Here is a 19,929-nt window from a genome sequence, read left to right on the forward strand (position 1 = left end):
CATAGCTTACGTTATAGCTCATGACTAGGATTTATTTAAAAGGGGAAGAGGAGTAAGAAGTACTTAATTTACAGGTAATTTGTGAGGAAATATAATTTATTCCTACATACAGAAGACATTCTAAAAAAAAAAAACAAACTCAGGACATTAATTGAATGCTTTAATTTATATTTACTGTTGTAATCTGCTATGTTTTTGATAGTTAAACCTTCTCATGAGCATAAAACAGTTGGCAGGAATACAAATCCAGTATTTTACATTTCACCTCTGTTCTATAATGCCCAAGCCACTCTGGGTGCATCTGCTGGCAAGATGTCTAGAATCAGGTCAGTGCTCTTGTTGGTGGCATCCCAAGATGGAGCAGGGAGCTCTTCCCTTTCCGTTATTCAGTGCTCTAGATCTCAGAATTTTCAGTCATCTCCAAACCTAGACAGGTCCATCTGAGGATTCTGTTGCTTAAGATCAGAAAAGAGTAAAAAGAAAAGAAGGTTGTGTTTTAGATACCATGGAAGCATCTCAAGCCACATAGAATGGGTAAATAAAGCCAACTGCCCATTCCCTACCCACTCCCTTTCTTGAAAACAACTCAAAACAATCTGGAAGGGATTGACAGTAGGAAAGGAAGAGAAAGGCAGAGGGATAGTCCCTATCTTTTCTACATTCAATGTATCATCAGTTCTTCTGATGGGGAGGTCAGGTGGTACAGTGGATAGAGCACCAGTGCAGGAGTCAGGAGGACCTGAGTTCAAAACTCATTTCAGATACTTGACACCCACTAGCTATGTGACCTTGGGCAAGTCACTTAACCCCAATTGCCTCATTGTGGGTCATCTCCAGTCATCCTGATGAATATCTGGTGGACAAGTGAGGCTGGTGACCTGCACAGCCCTCCCTCCTTCACTCAATACAAAGTCAAGTGCAAATCATGTCGTCATTTCTCTGATGACATGGTCTTCTTCGGCAACAAAGGATGAACACACATAACATAAGTTCTTCTGACTCCACACTTCGTAAGGCAACTCTTCATCATCTCAAAGTGCAAAGTGCTTATTATTTCCTCATACTCCCCAAGTTTTTTTCATGAAGCTTAGAATGGCACCTCTGAGAATACTGTATGGGATGATCATTTCTTCTCTGTGTTGTATTGGTTCTTTGGGAAATTTTGAAATGCTATTTAAATGTAAGTTAATACTGTTTCCATTATTATTAACATTTGCACTTTATAATAGATGGAAGTAAGATAGGAACAGTCCAGGCACAAATCATCATCCTGTTTTTTTTTTTTTCTATTAAATGTTCAGAAGACCATTCCTGGGTACATAAATTGAATATAATTGAATAAAAGTGTTGCATGGTAAACTCATCCTCTGCAGGCTTATTAAATGCATCTTTGAGACAACTCCAGCAGCAGACAGAACAACATGAAATGATTTGATATACATGTCATCTTGCACCCACATGGTTTTAATTTCTTCTGCTAAGTCTCTCAATTTTAAGAGCTTTTCTTTCCACATGAGAAGCAGTGTGATGCAGCAGGAATGGAACTGGTTTTGAAGTCAGAAAGACCCAAGTACAAGTCCCATCTTTAATATAGAGAGGCTATGTAATCATGGGCAATTAACTTAACCTCTATTTTTTTTTTTTTTTTTTTGGAGCTAGGAAAGCTCTCCAAGATTATAAGTGGCAGAGAAGGTGCCAATTTGCATTGGTAGAGGAAGTTTGCTTACCCTGAAGTTTGCTACACCAATGAAATCACAGTTCCAGGCCATATCCTTATATTACACATAATTTAGACTTTGTGACATATGCTAAACGATGATGTATACTAAAAACACCGGTCTTAGATTTTTTTGTTGTTGTTGTGGGTCACTGATCTCTCTCAGAGATTGGGGGCAACTATTTTGTCAGTGGTGATGATGTTAATAATGAAATGCCCCTCCCAGAGAAGAACTTTCTTTTATGTGTCCTCTTCCCCAATTAGATTGGAAAATCCTTGAGGGCAGGGACTATTTCATTTTTTTTTTTTTAATCTCCCCCAACACTTAACACAGTGCTTGGTTTATGCTAAGCACTTAAGAAATGGTCATTCATTCATTTACATATAAAAGTACTTTGTAAACTTAAAGCTCTCTATAAAGTTGATGGTGGTGGTTGTGGTGATGAGGACCAGCTTTTATTCTCATGGATCTAGGAGGGACCTAAAGGGATTGTTAAAAGCTTCCCCACCCTGCCCCCACCTTGACCCCTAAGCCTTGCAGAAGTTGTTGCTTAGGTCTTCCTGGGCTCTCTGAAGGGAGAAGAAAGGTATTTGTCTTATATCTTTATTATGGTTTTCCAGATGTGCTATGAGGAGAAACAAGGGATATCTGAGGCACTTTATTTGAAGGCTAGACAAAAGTAATTAGTTGTATGAGTGTGTATGTGTGTATATGTCTGTCTGTGTATTTTAAAGTGAAAGAGGAGTATTTTTAATCATAAAAGTTTTAATTTTCTAGTTTAAGACTAGAATATGGTTTTCATAGCTAGGGGCTACTTTCCTTCTCTGACGTAGACTGGTAAGGATTCTTGGAACATAAATATATACAATAAGCCAATAATTTTGCCTGCCTTTCTGCTGCTCCTGGAGGGTATCTCAGTGCTGGCAAACAGAAAGGTAATGGGAATTAGAAGCAGGGAAAAAACAGCAATAAAAATATAAATCAACAAAAGAAGGAAATCCATTTGGTCCTTGGCAGCAGAGACAGCACTCCGCTTATCCATGCTGAGTGCAATCCAATACTCCTTTATATAATCCTGTGCTGGTGGAAGAAAATGAAAGTTTAATGCAATAACGGCTGACACAAATCACTTTTGTTGCCCAGGAGCAGATTAAAGAATTGTTAAAATCATACAAATCTAATTTCTTTTTTTTTTTTACCTTATTCTGTAACATCTTGATTCTTTAATCCATAGCATCAGTTTTTGATTATTAAACATATATTACCCAGGAAAGAGAGATTGTGGGGGAAAGCAGTGACAGCCAGGAAATGATTTGTGCCCAAATAGTACATGTTAAAGCTCTTTCAAAATCCATAAATTTTTCATAGATTCGTATAGGTCCTCGCCTTTAATCAATCTGCGTCAAGGGGAACTTTAAAATAAGCATGAAGCCAATGGAATGTTATCAATCATAATTGGAGCCATACAGACCTCATGTAGTCCACCACTTCTCATGCAGATATTTGTATGATGTGTGTGTGTGTGTGTGTGTGTGTGTGTGTGTGTGTGTTTCCTCCAGAGTTTCACCAGCAATGGGACAAACCTCAAGATAAAACAAGTCTGGATAAAAAGAAATAATTGTAGCAAATTTATCTCCTTGGAACCCCCGTCTCAAACTTGACCTCTGCCCTCTTCAATGAAGCCGGTTAGAAACAATGAATAGGGAGGCATGATATAGTGCTATGATCGCTGAATTAGGATCTGCTCTCTATTAGCTGTGTGATCTTAGAAAGCCACTCTCCCTCAGTTTCCTCATCTGTGAAATTAGGGGCTGGGATAGATTATCTCTAAGATGCCTCCTAGCTCTAACATTCTGTCTTCATGGCCAAAGCATGGGATAATAGGATTTGGAGCTGGAAAGGACCTTGGTATCTTGTTCAACTCGTTCTGCAGATGAGGAAATGAAAAATCAGGGAAGTTAATTACCTAACAAGGGTCACACAGCTAGTAAATATCAGAGGTGGGTATAGTTTAGTGCAGAGATTCTTAACCTGAGCTTCAAGGACCCTATGGGGAGGGGAAAAAGATTGTGGATAGGAAAAGAAAATACATCTTGTTTTTCACTAACCTCTGGCTGAAATTTAGCATCTCTTTCAATTACTTAGAAACTTTATTCAGAGAAGTTGACAGGCTTCACCAGATTACCAAAGGAATTTATGACATAATAAAAGTTAAGAACATACTAGTACCCTTTTCCCATGAGAAAGAAAAGTTTAAAAAAAATAAATCATATTTTTAAATTTGTCTTGTCTGATATAATGCTTTGTAAATTCCAATTGGGAACTCCTTGTCCAAAAGTAAAAAATCTGAGCCCTCCCTCTACCCTAGAAATAAAACCTCAGACTGACCTTTAAAATTAAATTGCCTTTTTTTTTTCAATTAACAAGCATTTACTTTCTCTTCATTCTCAATGGCCAAAATTCTAGTAAAGAGGAGAGTGGCTCAGAGAAGGCCCAGCTGTCCTAAAGTTCAATTCCTATTCTGGTGACATGGTTGTTAGTAAAATTTTCCCACTTAGTTTCAATATAATGATTGTGAAATCATCTCTATGCCCTTTCAGGGGAACTTTGTGGTTAATAAGAATGACCAATTGTTAGATCATAATGTCAGAGAGAAAATTCCTCAAAGAAAGTCAACTCTGCCCTCATGGACTCCTTTTGCCTCAACAGTTTTCTTTTTTTTCAGCTGTAGCATTTTTTTATTCTTTACAATGACTCTGCTTCAGATTGGGTTAACCAGAATTTCACAGAAGACAGAGCACACATGGGCTATTATGAAGTCTGCTTCCCACAGATCATTCTATGGTCACCTGTAAAATATTTAAGAAACTTGGATGTTTTCAGTGAGGTGGTTGAGAAAACTTCCTTTTTCCTTTTAATTTAACTTCATATTAGAATACTCTAGAATCCAGTAAAATGTAGCCTTCTTGAGGGTAAAAACTGTTTTTTGTCTTTATATTATCAGCATGTAACTAATTGATCCTTTCCTATACCATTAACTAGATCATATCTACATCTTGAAGACAAGAAGACAGGCAATAGATTTATTTTATAAATGATAGAACTAAAGTTTATAGATATTAGCTAATGTTTCCACTTTCATGCAGCTAATAAGCAAAACTTCTGGTCAATCAATCAATCAATATTAAATACCTATGATGTGCCAGATACAGTACTAAGCATTGGTCCAATGTAAGAGCTTTTTGCTCTATAGTTCAGGGGTGGGAGGCCTGAGGCCTTGAGGCCACATGTAGCCTTCTAGGTCATCAATGTGACCTTTTAACTGATAGAACAAATTCTTTTTTTAAAAAATTTATTTATTTTATTTTAGTTTTCAACAATCATCTCCACAAGATTTTGAGTTGGAAATTTTCTCCCCATCTCTCTCCTGCCCCCACCCCAAAATGCCTTGCATTCTGACTTCGCCTTCCATCAATCTGCCCTCCCTTCTATCAACCCTTCCTTTCCCTTTCCCTCATCTTCTCTCATTTCTTATAGTACAAGACAGATTTCTATACCTATCACCTTGTAATTTTTATTTCCCAGCTGTATGCAAAAACAATTCTCAACATTCATTCCTAAAACTTTGAGTTCCAACTTCTCTCCCTTCCTCCCTCCCCATCCATCCCCACTGAGAAGGCAGGCACTTCAATATAGGCTATATATGTGTAGTTATGCAAAAGACTTCCATAACAGTCATGTTGTATAGGACTAACTATATTTCCCTCCATCCTATCCTTCCCCCTATTTATTCTTTTCTCTCTTTTGACCTTGTCCCTCCTCAAAAGTGTTTACTTCTAGTTACTCCCTCCTCCTATTTGCCTTCTCTTCTATCATTCCCCCCACAACCCACTTATCCCCTTCTCCTCTACTTTCCTGTAGTATAAGATAAGTTTTCATACCAAATTGAGTGTGCATGTTATTCCCTCCTTAAGCCAAATGTAATGAGAGTAAGCTTCACTTTTTTCCCTCTCATCTACCCCTTTTCCCTCCACTGGAAAAGTTTTCTTGCCTCTTTTATGAGAGATAATTTGCCCCATTCCATTTCTCCCTTTCTCTGCCCAATATATTCCTTTCTCACCCCTTAATTTTATTTTATTTTAGAAATCATCTCTTCCTATTCAACTTGCCCCTGTGCCCTCTGTCTATATGTATATTATCCCTGCAACCGAATACTGAGAAAAAGCTGAAGAGTTACAAATATTATCTTTCCATGTAAGAATGTAAATAGTTCAACTTTAGTAAGTCCCTCATGATTTCTCTTTCATGCTTCTCTTGATTCTTGTGTTTGAATGTCAGACTTTCTATTCAGTTCTGGCCTTTTCATCAAAAATGCTTAAAAGTCCTCTATTTTATGAATGACCATTTTTTCCCCTGAAGTATTATACTCACTTTTGCTGGGTAGATGATTCTTGGTTTTAATCCAAGTTCCTTTGACTTCTGGAATATCCTGTTCCAAGTCCTTCAATCCTTTAATGTAGAAGCTGGTAGATCTTGTGTTATCGTGATTGTGTTTCCACAATACTGAGACTGTTCATTTCTAGCTGCTTGCAATATTTTCTCCTTGACCTGGGAACTCTGGAATTTGGCTACAATATTTCTATGAGTTTTCCTTTTGGGATCTCTTTCAAGAGGTGATTGGCAGAATCTTTCAATATTTATTTTACCCTCTGGTTCTAGAATATCAGGGCAGTTTCCCTTGATAATTTCATGAAAGATGATGTCTAGGCTCTTTTCCTTCATCATGTGTTTCAGGAAGCCCCATAGTTTTTAAATTGTCTCTCCTGGATCTATTTTCCAGGTCAGTTGTTTTTCCAATGAAATATTTTACATTGTCTTCTATTTTTTCATTTTTTTGGTTTTGTTTTGTAATTTCTTGGTTTCTCATAAAGTCATTAGCTTCTATCTGTTCCATTCTAATTTTGAAAGAACTATTTTCTTCAGCGAGATTTTGAACCCCTTTTTCCATTTGACTAATTCTGCTTTTTAAAACATTCTTCTCCTCATTGGCTTTTTGAACCTCTTTTGCCATTTGGGTTAGTCTGTTTTGAAAGGTGTTATTTTCTTCAGCATTGTTTTGGGTCTCCTTTAGCAAGCTGTGACTCATTTTTCATGACTTTCTTGCCTCACTCTCATTTCTCCTCCCAATTTTTCCTCCACCTCTCTTACCTGATTTTCAAAATCTTTTTTGAGCCTTTCCATGGGCTGATACCATTGCATATTTATTTTGGAGGTGTTGGATCCAGAAGCTTTGACTTTTAGGTCTTCCTCTGATGGTATCCTTTGTTCTTCCTCATCAGAAAGGATGAAGGAAAATATCTGTTCAGCAAGAAAGTAACCTTCTATAGTCTTATTTTTTCTCTTTTTTTGGATATTTCCCCAGCCTGTCACTTGACTTTTGAGTCCTTTGTCAAGTGGAAGGTATGCTCTAGGGACCTGTAATTTCTCAATTCCTCCAAGGTGAAACAATCAAGGGAAAGGAGTTTACTCCTCTCCTAGTCTGCACTTTGGTCTGGGAGCAACCACAAACTTTTCTGCCCAGGATCTGTGAGTAGGGTTCCCTTTCTACAACTGCCTCCAGTTTCACCATGCCAATGCTCCTCCTTACCACAGGACTGCCACTCAGGGTTGAGATTCAAATCAGCTTCTTGAGACCCCCTGGGGCTTTAGGCTGAGGGATCCTAAAATGGATGCTACTGTCTCAGCAACCACAGCCTCTTTGGGGCCCGGGGCAGACCTCATTCCCTTCTCACCCAGGTGAAAGCACTTTTTCACTGACTTTTGAAACTGTCTTTGGTGTTGTGGGTTGAGGAATCTGGGAACTGCAGCTGCTGCCCATGATTTTGTGCCCTGCAGCCTGCTCCAGTCTCATCCCTGCAGGTGCTGCGCAGCCAAGTCTGGGCTGTGCTCTGCTCCAAGACTGGTACAATGGACCTTTCCTGTCAGTCTTCCAGGCTGTCTTGGGCTGGAAATCTCTTTACCTCTGTTGTTTTGTGACTCCTGCTGCTCTAGAATTTGTTTAGAGTCATTTTTTTACAGGTATTTTATCCACTTTGCAGGGAGAGCTAGAGTAGATTCATCTTTCTACTCTGCCATCTTGACTCCACCCCCCCCCCAAATTCTATTATTAAGGGGATTTGGTCTGGATTCAATCAAAGAGCCACTCTTGAGGACCTAGAGGGCCACATGTGTCCTCAAGACTGCAGGTTCCCCACCCCTGCAAGTCTATACTATGCCACCTCTAACATTGCCTTTGATGAAGCCTTCAGATTATACCACTGGAAGGGCTATCAGTGATAATATTTTTCAACACCTTTATTTCATACATAAGACAACATCTACAAAGGTGAAGACAATTGCCACAGATCAAACAACTCTTGAGAAATAGAGCTGGAATTAAAATTCACTTAGTTTATTGCTACATAGAATTCAAGTTGGATTGTCAGGGTATAGCTTTCACTAGTAACATCTTACAAACATAGTACTTTGACCATAGTGAATGCTTGATAAACGTTAAATTGAAATGTGTCCAATACACTTGCACAGCTATATAATGCTATATAGAACTGTTAAATAACTAATCCACTCTAGAGGGTTTGTAATCTTGAAGCATGCTGTGTGGCACAGCAGCGCTAGCACTTGACTAGGAGCCATAAAACCATGTTTTGTCACCCAGTTCTGCCATTTAATGGACTGAGATTCTTGGAAAACCAAACCATTCAGTGCCTCTAAGGTTCAGTCTCTTAATCTGTTTAATGGGCATGGTAATTCTTTTAGTACCTATTTCACAGTGTTATGAGAAAAGTGATTTGTAAATTTTAATGCGTTTGTAAAACTGAGCAGCTAGATGGAGCAGTGGTTAGAGCACAGTTCCTGGAGTCAAGAAGAATTGAGTTCAAATCCAGGCTCAGGTACTTACTAACTGTGTGATCCTAGCAAATCACTTAGCCCTGTTTGCCTCAGTTTCCTCATCTGTAAAATGAGCTGGAGAAGAAAATGGCAAACCATGCTAGTATCTTTGCCAAGAAAATACAAAAGAGGTCATAGAGAGTTGGACACAACTGAAATGACTGAACTTGAAAAACTGTGTGCCATAATACTGTTTTTGTTTGTTTACAATCTTAAGGGCTTTATAAATATAATTAGTTTCTGTATTAGGCTGTCTATTGAGAGCACTAGGAGCCAGGAATCTTTTCCTGATAGGTTGAACCATATGCACAAGTTTAATTTCCTGTTTAGAAAACATTATGTGAAGTCATAGGCTTAAAATTCTGATCAGTACCTACAAAACTTCTTAATGATAACTGTCAATATCACGAATACAGTAAGAGAGACTTATGAAGACTCACAATTTATTACTAATAAAAGCAAAGCACAGTATCATATCCATCCATCTCTCAATGGTTGAGAGCTTTAGGAGAAAGAGGATTTCTGGTTGTCATGCCAGAGCTTCTTTCACAGTTTATTAGCATAAATGAAATGTGACATCCAAGGGTATAAAGGGTTTTATCTCCATTTCCAAAATTCAAGATTTTTTAATTGCAACAAAAAGGAAAAATGTGGGAGAAAAATCTTTAAATTGATAATTGATTTAAAAAAGCAAGGATAAAAAGGATTTAGAATGCAGTGTAAAGCAAAATTCTTTCTAACAGGGTTGGCTTCTTTATTTTCTAGTTCAGTACAGGGGGACAAGGGCTAGATGTAGTTGGGACCAAGAAAAGTAGGTTCTAGTGCTGGCTTTGGTACTAATGAACTGTTATTTTAAATATAAGACAAGTTTTTGAGGTATAAGTTTTCTCATCTGTAAGATGAATGGGTTGAATTTAATCATTTTTTTTTCATTCTTTTCCTTTTTTTAATTCAGAAATTAAAACACTGAAAAAGAGACATATTTTCATACAGACAGCAGAACATAAAAAGGAAATTCTGTGTGGTAACTGTCTCCATTTCACACCATTTACTTTTTTAAAAAAAGGTTTCTTAGTTTGACTCATTACTTTTAAAACTATCCTGCTTCTCCATGCTTTCTTTTGAATTTCCTACTGTTTCCTATGAATTAAAAATAAAATGTTTCAGTGTCAGTAACTATCTGAAACAGCTAGGTGGTGCAATAGAGTCCTAGGCTTGGCGACAGAAAGAACTGAGTTCAAATCCAGCCCCAGACACTAGTTGTGTGTCACTGACTCTCTCTGCCTCAATTCCCTCAATTAGAAAATGAGATGATAATGATATGTACCTTACAGGGTTGTTGGAGGATCAAATGAAATATTTTTAATGTACTTTGCACAATCCCTGATACAAAGAAGGAAATTAACTGATACTAATTCCCTTCCTTCACCCCCTTCTTTTTTCCTGTATTGAGAGAAATAAAGAAGGGCACAAAGTCTGCAAAAAAATAGCATAATCAAGCAAAATAAATCCACACAGTGTCATATTTCAAAATAACATGTTTTCTCTCTCTCTCTCTTTCTCTCTCTCTCTCTCTCTCTCTCTCTCTCTCTCTCTCTCTCTCTCTCTCTCTCTCTCTCTCTCTCTCGTTTCATTATAGGTCCTTTAGAGTGGTGCCATGGTTGATTATTGTTTATATCAGAGTTCTTAAGTCTTTCAAAGTTGTTTTTCCTTACAATGTTGTAAGATGTTCCTCCAATTTTGTTCACTTCAATCTGTGACAGTTTGTATTAACCAAATTCTTTAAAATAACCTCTTGTCATTTCCTATGGGATAATAATATTCCACTACAATCATATAGCACAATTTGTTCAGTCATTCTTCAGTTGTCAAAGACATAATGCAAGGTTTCTCCTTGGATTCAAGTTATTTTATCTCTATCTCCTTCCTTTGAATAACCTTCTGTTGAGGATCATAAGTTCTTTCTCTTTTAACCATTCTCATTTTAACATTTGCTGGATTTACTGGCTACATTTCTTGCTCAAAAATCAAGCCTTAAACCTGATTCACTCTGGAGCTCGTAAACTGGACAACAAGTCCCCATCCACCTAGCACAGAGTGACTGTAATTACTAAATAGTAATTATTTCTCTTTTACCTAGGAACCCTGAAGATCTTCCCCTCCCAGTTTGATTATTTTTTATTAAAGGAGCCATCCCTTGAATAACTACTTAAAGAAGTCTGTTCATTGAATGGGTGTATCTCACTCAAAGTGAGGATGTGATAAGACCTTGCCCTGAAAGGCCAGGGACTCCCATTGCATCCTAGGCCATCTGCAGTCATCCTGATGAATATCAGGCCACTGGACCTGGATGACTCAAGAGAAAAAAGTAAGGTTGATGACCTTGCACAGCCCTCCCTCACTCAAATCAAAGTTAACTGCAAGTGAGGTCATCATCTTGATGTCATGGTCCTGTTTGAGAACAAAGAACAAACACAGCAACAGCAACAACCATTCTCCATTCAGAATTATTCGCCCTATTAATCCCACCACACCACACACAGAAAATCTTCCTTTGTTTCCACTTTGAGTTTGATGTACTTCTTTGTGTACGCATATGTGTACTTAATCCTCCTTTGTCTATTTCAAGTAAAGTGTTTAAGTCTCTTCTCCTCCTATTAGAATGTTAGCACTTCCTCATCACACAGCTCTTTTTAACTGCTGAAATAAATCAATTTTTCTAGATTTCTTTGGATTCTTGTGTTTATATTTCAAAGATGTTACTTAGCTTTGGTCTTTTAATAAAAAATAATTGAAAATCTTCCATTCCATTTAAAGATCAATTTTCCCTCTTATAAGTTTCTACAAAACTTTGCAGGTTAAATTTATATTTTGCCATTTGGAATATTGTATTCTAAGATCTCTCATTTTTTTAAAGTAGATCTTGTGTGACTATATGACAATAGTTTCTCAATACTTAAACAGCTTTTTGTTTTAGCCATTTGTGCTCTTTCTTAACTTGATGTGAGAGCTCTAAATTTTACCAATGACAATCTTCAACCTTTCATTTTGAAGCTCTTTTTAGGAAGTGATTGATGAGTTCTTTCTATTTTTTCATATGTATTTTTCTGTATTTTTCCTTTTGATTCTAAAAGATCAGGGCAGTTCTCAATTACAGTTTTGTGAAATACAATATCCAGGCTTTCTTGTTTTCATGGTTTTCAAAGAGTCAAATGATTCTAAAATGGTCTCTCCTTAATCTGTTTTCCAAATCATTTTTTATGTCATATATTTTTTCTATTTTAAAAAATTCTTGTGAATTTTTGTCTAAGGTTTCCTGCCTTTTCTTGGAGTTACTGGATTTTGGGGGGGATGGGCTACACTAGAATTCATGGATTCCATTTGTTTGGTAAGTTTTATCAGTTTTCCTTCTAAGCTATACATTTTTATAATTCTTTCACTAATAGTTTTTTTTTTAATTTCTTGCTCCATTTCTTCTAGGTGTTCATGTATTCTTGTGGAAAATCTATTTTTGTCTTTTAAATCTCTGCTAGCAGTTTTTATGGAGTAAGATACGTGATAACATTTTAAACTGGTTGATGCTTTCATTGATTTACTTATCTCTGCTACTTTAGTTCCTGAATTGGGGCTTTGTGCTATGTTCCATATTCATTGCCTGCTTCGCTTTTAGATGGTGTGGTCAGTCTTGCTTGATGTTTCTTCTGTTCCATTGAGTTCTTGTGCTGACCTTCTCAAACTTTCATGTAGGTATCTGAAGCAGGCACTGTGTATCCTGTGGTTCAGGCATCAAAAATGCCAAGAGCATCCACTGCCATTGCCAGTCATCTTGATTTTGGTTCTGCCACCGGACTTTGATAACTCAGGAAGAGAAAGTGAAACTAATGATTTTGTGCAACTCTGCCTCATTTGAATCCAATTCACACACAAGTCAAGGCATCACCTATGATGCCTTTGATCCTCTTTAGAAATGAATGACCAACAACAACATCTTAGATACCAAACCCTTATCAGAGAAATGTGATATGAAGACTTTTTCCCCTCTATTTAATCACTTCTCTTTTTAATCAAGATGCATTAATGTTGTCTATGTGGAAGCTTTTCAGTTTCAAATAATAAAAGATGTCTTGTTTAACTTTTGTATTTGCCTCTATCTCATCTGACTGAGAATACAACTAGTACCCATGGCAATAAGATGTATATGATCTGTTTCTCTTAATTTTTTTATACTATGACCTTTAATATGGTTGTAAATCCATTTAGAATATGTTGTGGAAAATAATATAAGGTGTTTGTCTAAGGCTATGTTTTCTTTGCCAGGCTCTTTTCCAGTTTTCCCAGCAGTTTTTTTTTTAAGTGAGGGTGTTTCTTATCATACTTTTTATGTCTATATTTTTTTCCTTTTTATGTTTTTATGTGCTTTATCAAATACTGGGTTATTAACTTCAATTGCTTCTGATTCTTCTTTGTTTGGTCTGTTCCGCTGATCTAACTATCTATTTTTAAACTAGTAACAAATGGTTTTGATGATTGCTACTTTATAATGTAACAAGGTCTGGAAGTCTTCATCTCTCTTTCTTTCATGATTTCCCTTGATATTCCAGGTCTTTTGTTTACCCAAATTACTTTTGTTGTTATTTATCAAGTTTTGTATAGTATCCCCCTGACAATCTGATTAATAATCATTAAAATGGCATTCAGAGTATAAATTAATTTTGTAGCATTGTCATTTTTATTATTTGGGAATGAACTAGTCATGAGCACTGAATATTCCAGCCGTTTATGTAAGGGTTTTTTGGTCTTTTTTTATTTTTAAAGGAATATTTTGTAACTGATTCCACACAAATCTTTTCTGTGCTTTGGTAGGTCAATCCCCATTATTTATGCATTTTATAGTTATTTGGAATAGAATTTCCCCTTCTATTGCTGTTTCTTTTATTTTGTTATTATTATATAGAAATACAGTTGATTTTGGAGGATTTATTTTGAAGCCTACACCTTTGCTAAAGCTGTTGTTGTGTTCTTCCTTTGCTTCCAAAGAGTACCATGATGTCAGAGAAAAAACTGTTGTTTCAATTAGTATCTTTGCTGAACCCATAGAACTTCCAAATAAACCATCATAACATCAGCAAATAAGGATAGCTTTATCTCTTCTTTCCTACCTTTTCTCCCTTTAATTTCTTTCTCTTATTGATTTTGCTAGTATTTCCAGAACTATGTCAAATAATAGGGGGAAGAAAGGATAGCCTTGCTTCATTCCCACATTTATTGGAAAAAATTTTAGAGTATATCTCTTATATAGGTGCTTGCTTTTGATTTTAGATAGATGCTTTTATGGGTGATATGATTTTTTTAAAACAACATTGAATCAATATTCATTAAAGATATTGGACTATAGTGTTCTTTCTATGTTTTACTTTTTCTTTATTTAGGTATTAGGAATACATTTTTTCTCAAAAGGATTTTCATAGAATGCCTTCTTTCTCCATTCTTGAGAATAATTTATGAAGTACGGGTGCTAAGTGTACTTTAAAAGTCTGATAGAATTCTACTATGAAAATATCAGGACCAGGAGTTTTTGTTATTTGTTTTTCTTTGGTAGTTCTTTTATAGCCAAATCTATTTCCTTTACTGAGATCAGGTTATTTAAGATCTCTATCTGGCCTTTTGAATGTTTTATATTTTTGAAAGTATTCTATTTCTTTTTGTGTTTTCAGTTTTGTTGGCATATTAGTTATGCATAATATGTTCAAATTTTTTATTTAATTTCTTCTAATTCTGCTGTGATTTCTTTGTGCCCTTTTATTGATTTGATTCTTGCTCTTCTCTTTAATCATATTAGCTAAGGTTTTGTCAATTTCATGAAACATTTAAAAGAAATAGCTTTTACTTCTACTTATTGCTGCTATGGATCATCCATTCATATTTTTTATGTTTTGTTGTTTTCATTGTTGCTGAGTCTCCATTTGGGTCTGTATCTTTTGTTATTGTCTGAACCAATTACTCTTTTTATGGCATGCAGGGCATGTATTATTTCTGCCTTTTTCCATTTGTTTACAATATCTCTGTGTCCAAGTCCACGGTAAATTTTTGTAAATGTTCCATTTGGTGCAGTGAAATATGTATTTTCTTTTGCTTGAGTCCTTTAACTTTCGTTTCTCCAGAAATTTTGTGTAATTCTATATTTTCCTTTTGTTTCTATTTCTATTAGATTTATCCAAAATTGAGAGAGGGATATTATATTCTCCTGTCACTATTGTGTTAGTTTATATGTCTTCTTATGTCTTAGATAATGTTTCCTTCATGAATTAGGATGCTATGGCATTTGGAATATCTTTATTATTGATGTTGGTTTGTTGTCTATGGTTCTTTTAAATTTAGTTTCTATTTATTTCTTTTTATTTTTTTGAATGTTTATTTTTTCCTTTGTCAAAGAGCAGTATGGCAACTACCGCTTTCTGGATTCACTTTATGCATAGTAATTCTCCCTATATCCTTATTTTACTCTGTGTATGTTTTGGGTTTTCAAAAATGTTTTACTTGTGAGCAATAGAGTATAATTTTTTTTTTCTTATCCACCCTGTCATGTTTTTTCATTTTGTTGCATTGTTTAATCCATTCTCATTTAAAATTATGAGGTGGTTCATATTTTCTTCCATCCTTTTCTAATACTGGGGTTTTGTTCAAGTTATTTTTTTATCCTCTTCTGCCATAAACACAGTACTATATTCTTTGAGTTACTTTTCCTTAATCTTTTTTTTAAGGTGATCCTCTTCCCACTGGTACTATCTCATTTACTTGTGCTCTCCTCCTTTTGTTTATTATCTCTTTCCTTTGGGATTTTGATTATTAGTTCCTTTTTTTCTCTATTGCTTTTATCTGTTATATAATCCCCCTCCCTTTTCCCTCTCAGTCAAGTAGATTCACCTTTCCTGTCCTCCCCTTCACCTACTCCTGTTTATTAGTTCTATAAAGGATTTCCTTTACTTTTCTTCATTTTCCATTCTCTCTATCTACTCTAGATCTTCATTGTCTGATTCACGATCTCTATTAACGATATGGACTCTTTCTTTTCTCTGTATTCCTCATGGAATCAAAATTCCCAAAGCATCTATTCTAGGAACCCCGAGCGAGGCAGTTTGTTCGATTGCATCGTAGAGCTTGCCATATGTATTCCCTTTTCCATTGTGCTGCACTCAGAGTAATGCCAGTTATTGCAAGTGCTAGAGAGGAAACTGCACCATGGTAGGGCCCTTCCCCCACAATATACCTGATTATATAACTCATTTTATACTTTTCCCCAGGTACCAATTAACCCCATGATTCTAAGGTCTTCATCTCTCTTCACCCATAGGAGCATTCTTCAATGGAAAATTTTCCCACCAACAAAACATGGCTTCCTTAATTTTGCCCTTTTTAAAAATCCTTCCCCTTTCTTTTCCTCACTTTCTCTTTTGTACGTTCTTCTCTTTTTGAGAACACAGAGACCAATTTCTTCTCATTGCTAGTCTTTGATTTTTACCCTGGAATATCACACATTCCTCTCTTTTCCCTGGCTCTCTCCCTTCCCTTACCTATGCCTTCCAATGCTGCAAAAGTCCCATAAAAAAAACCAATTCACTTCCAGGCAGGGTATTGCCAAGTTCTGTTCACAATGCCCCAAGCTGACCTCTTTCCTGTTACCTCCAGCAAACTTATACCTTTGCCCCTGACACATCATGTCCTTTTAGAATGAAGTTCTTTACTGGTCTTTCCATTGTCACTCTGATGATTTTTGAGATTGCTGGCCTCTGCTTCTACATTTATTCACTCCTCTTGCATTTTCAATGTTTGGGGCATAAATAATACCCACTAATTTTCTTTCTAAAAATGATTCAAATGCCTCTTTGTTATTGAACATCCACATTTTTCACATTTTTAAGTAAGTTTAAGTTTACAGTATAGGTCTCCTATAGCTTCATCCTGAACTCCATTGCTTTTTAGAATACATTATTTTATTCTGTACTTCACTTTCTGGTGTGAGAATAGTCTCTCATTATTTCAATTTCCTTTTACTTGTATTTAAAAATCTTTCTAATGATCCCTTGAAAAACTTGCTGTTTCTAAATTAAACTGCTAAACTTAATGATTATGTGCCTTAGAATTTGTAGACTTCGGTTTGTTGTTGTTGTTGTTGTTGTTTTTTCTTTTCTTTTTTTTTATCCAGAGGTGATTTATGAATTCTTTCAATTTGTAGTGCATTTTCTATATTGACAAATTCTGGACAGTTCTCTTCTATTATTTCCTTCATTATGGCATTTAGATTTTGTGTCCTGTCATATTTTCATAAGAGACCTATGATTATTAGATTTTCTTTCTATGCATCTTGTCTTAGAGACCAGTATGTTTTGCTTCCATAATGCGTGCATTTTCTTTTAGTATTTCTTTTTTACTTCTCTTCTTCTAGATTATTCTCCACTTTATACAATTGAATTCTCAATTGTCATTTTCTCTTTTGTTTCTGTAGTGTGACTTGCAATCATATATTCTTGTTTTTCTATTATGCCCATTATTTTTGCTGTGCAGACCATAAAATCTGTTCTTATTATTCTCACTTTTTTTAAACCACTTGAGAACAGCATTATGGTTATATGTTCTCACATTACACAAAGTTCTTTGTGTCATCAAGTGTTCAGTCATTTTCTTTTGTTTTGCAATATTTATGGATGTCTAATCTAGTTTGTTTTTTTTTTTTTTTGGTGGTTTTATTTTTTATTTTGGATCTGGTGTGATCTTCTATTTACTTCTATTATTATTGTTTTCCCTATTGATTAACCCATTACATTTGAGATCTTTTAGTTTTCTTCTGAGATCTTAGGTAATTTCAATCTTCTTTTCCTCCCTAATTTTCACCTAGTAACTTTGTGATTCTGTTACTTCTGATGGTGGTTTCCTTGGGGGTTCAATCTAAAAGAGTCTCAGCCTCTTACCATGCTGGGCCATAGTTCACCAGCCTAGATCTCTGCTCCAAGTAACTTTTGGGTGGTCATAACTGGACCCAACTGGAAGCTATGCTCTTTTTCTCAAGTTTAGTACAGGGCTTCACAGCTCTCTTTCTCTCTCTCTCTCTTTGTCTCTGTCTCTCACTCTCACCCCCCACCCCACAGTATACTTTCCTGCTCCCTCTGTCCCTTAGTTTTCTGCCCTGGCACGTGCAATTTAAACCTGTGCCATAAGGGTATCTCCCATCACTGGCAGTTCATAGAGCTGCCTTCTGATGATACAGGGTTTCCTACTCTTAACACCGGCAGTTTAAGAACTTTGAGGTGTGGTGCTATGGGGTTGCAGAAAGTGTCATCGCCTACGCAAATTTCTATAGCCTAAATCCACTGGAAGCACTGGAAGGAGGGAGTGGAGACTGTGGTATAGGCATGGGTTTTGTTATAAGTAAGTCTCTATCAGGTTCTTAGGTCTCCTGGTGCAGCTTTGCTGCCCTTAAAGTAGAAGGATATTAAGTGAGCTGCAGGTCAGTGAGTGTCAGTTGATGTTTCATTCTTGTTGCTATCATTTTGTTTTGACCTTTTGAATTCTGAGTGTTATAGACCTTGAAAATAGCCAAAGGTTGTGAAGATCTTAGAAAATGTCTAGTCCTCCATCTTGCTGCTCAAGTGACCCAGAATTGAGTGCATTCTTGGAACTGTGGGATAATGCACAAAGATACGTTATTGCCAGGGTAGTGATCTTAAAGCACAATAAGGGAACTCCTATTCAACGTGAGTGGAGAAATAGAATTAAGATGATGCTTGATTCTTTTTTTAAATTTACGTCTTTTGTTTTTACATCACTTTCATTTCCAGTACATTTACTATTCCCTTCCTACCACAGAGCCATCGTGCATAATAAAAAAAGATGATAACAAAAACAATTTAGCAGAACTAACCAACATATCAACCCAGTCTAACATCCTATGCAGTTTTCCTCACCCATACGCTCCCATCTGTGCAGAGAATAAAGGGAGATGTACTTTTCTTTCTGTATGGCACTTAAGAATCAACTAAAGATGCACTATTAATGTTCATCTTCCCACCTGCCACCCAGCTCTCAGAAAACAACCACAAAAAATAGCAAACAGAGGAATCTTCATCTGATATATAAGCAAAAAATCTTTTTGCTGGAAGGTGAAGTTGGGTGGAAAAAGAAGAGAAATATGCATTGTTTAACAATCTACGTCTAAAAACAAAGGGTTTTTTTTTTTTTTTTAATGTTGTCATGAGTGTGGCTATTGAACTGTCAGTGACATAGTACCTGAAAGGACTTGTAAGATACCCTCTCTGTTGGTAAACATAAAGTTACCACACAGTTTAATTTATACTGTACTCACTAGGTATAATATTTTTAGGCTTTCATTTATCCCCAAAGTACAAGAGATGCTCAATTAATAGTTAGAAATTCAGTGTGGTTAAAACCAAAGGGTAAAACTTAACACAAGATGACAAAAGCGATGACTTTTTCTGTTCTTACAAGATGTTTCAACACTGGAAGGAAGGTTGGAGCAAGACCTTGTAATCAAAACCAGTCAATGTTAACTTGGTGTTTGAGACCAAAATCTGGAAATATGGGAGCACCTGCTGTCAGGAATTACTCAAGCATACTGTTAACTTGCCTGCTTGATTCCCCTAGGTATTTTACACACAAGTTCCCTGTTCAACCTTCCCTATCCTCTCTCCCACCAAAAAAAAAATCCAAGTTCATTTTAAGAACTGTTAACTCGTTAACTGTTAACTGTTAACTAGTCTTTTACCTGAATGTGTTTGTTTCAAAAACCATTTTTTTTTGTTATATCTAAGTACACTCTTATATGCACTACTATGTTTTTGTCTCTTTCTAATTTGGTTAAAACTATAAAACCAGAATATTATCAGCTGATCTTTTCTATTTTAACAATAGTTGCGTGTGTATAATGTTTACCTATACATAGGCTCAATGTGTTAAACAAAAAAAGCTCAATTATAGACTCTATGTTGACAGGAAGGTTAAAATTAATTTAGTCTAATCCCTTACTAGAAACATGAAAACCTTCTTTAACATTCCCAGTAAGTTTCCTAGCACTATGTTTGGCACACAATAGGTATATAATAATTGCTTGTAGAACTGAAACAAATTTCATGGTCATACCATCTCTCAGTGATGAAGAGTGGTCCATTTTGTGGAATTGCACTTGGTTATTGTATTGATAGAGGTTCAGAACACATAACTTTCAAAGTCGTTCATTTTTACAATATTTTTG

General features: G+C 35.9%; 1 protein-coding gene across 5 annotated transcripts in view; it reads right to left on the reverse strand.

Moving 5' to 3' along the window:
- Positions 1-147: 147 nt before the first annotated feature.
- Positions 148-19,929, reverse strand: part of RASEF (RAS and EF-hand domain containing) — an 825,381-nt gene continuing 805,599 nt past the window's right edge. For all 5 annotated transcript variants that reach the window (XR_011966209.1, XR_011966208.1, XR_011966205.1 and 2 more), the window contains one exon: positions 148-455. The gene's annotated coding sequence lies outside the window, so the exon portion shown is untranslated. The remainder of the gene's footprint in view (positions 456-19,929) is intronic.

The sequence above is a fragment of the Notamacropus eugenii genome, chromosome 1, assembly GCF_028372415.1.
Source record: "Notamacropus eugenii isolate mMacEug1 chromosome 1, mMacEug1.pri_v2, whole genome shotgun sequence".
In the NCBI taxonomy this organism is placed as follows: domain Eukaryota; kingdom Metazoa; phylum Chordata; class Mammalia; order Diprotodontia; family Macropodidae; genus Notamacropus; species Notamacropus eugenii.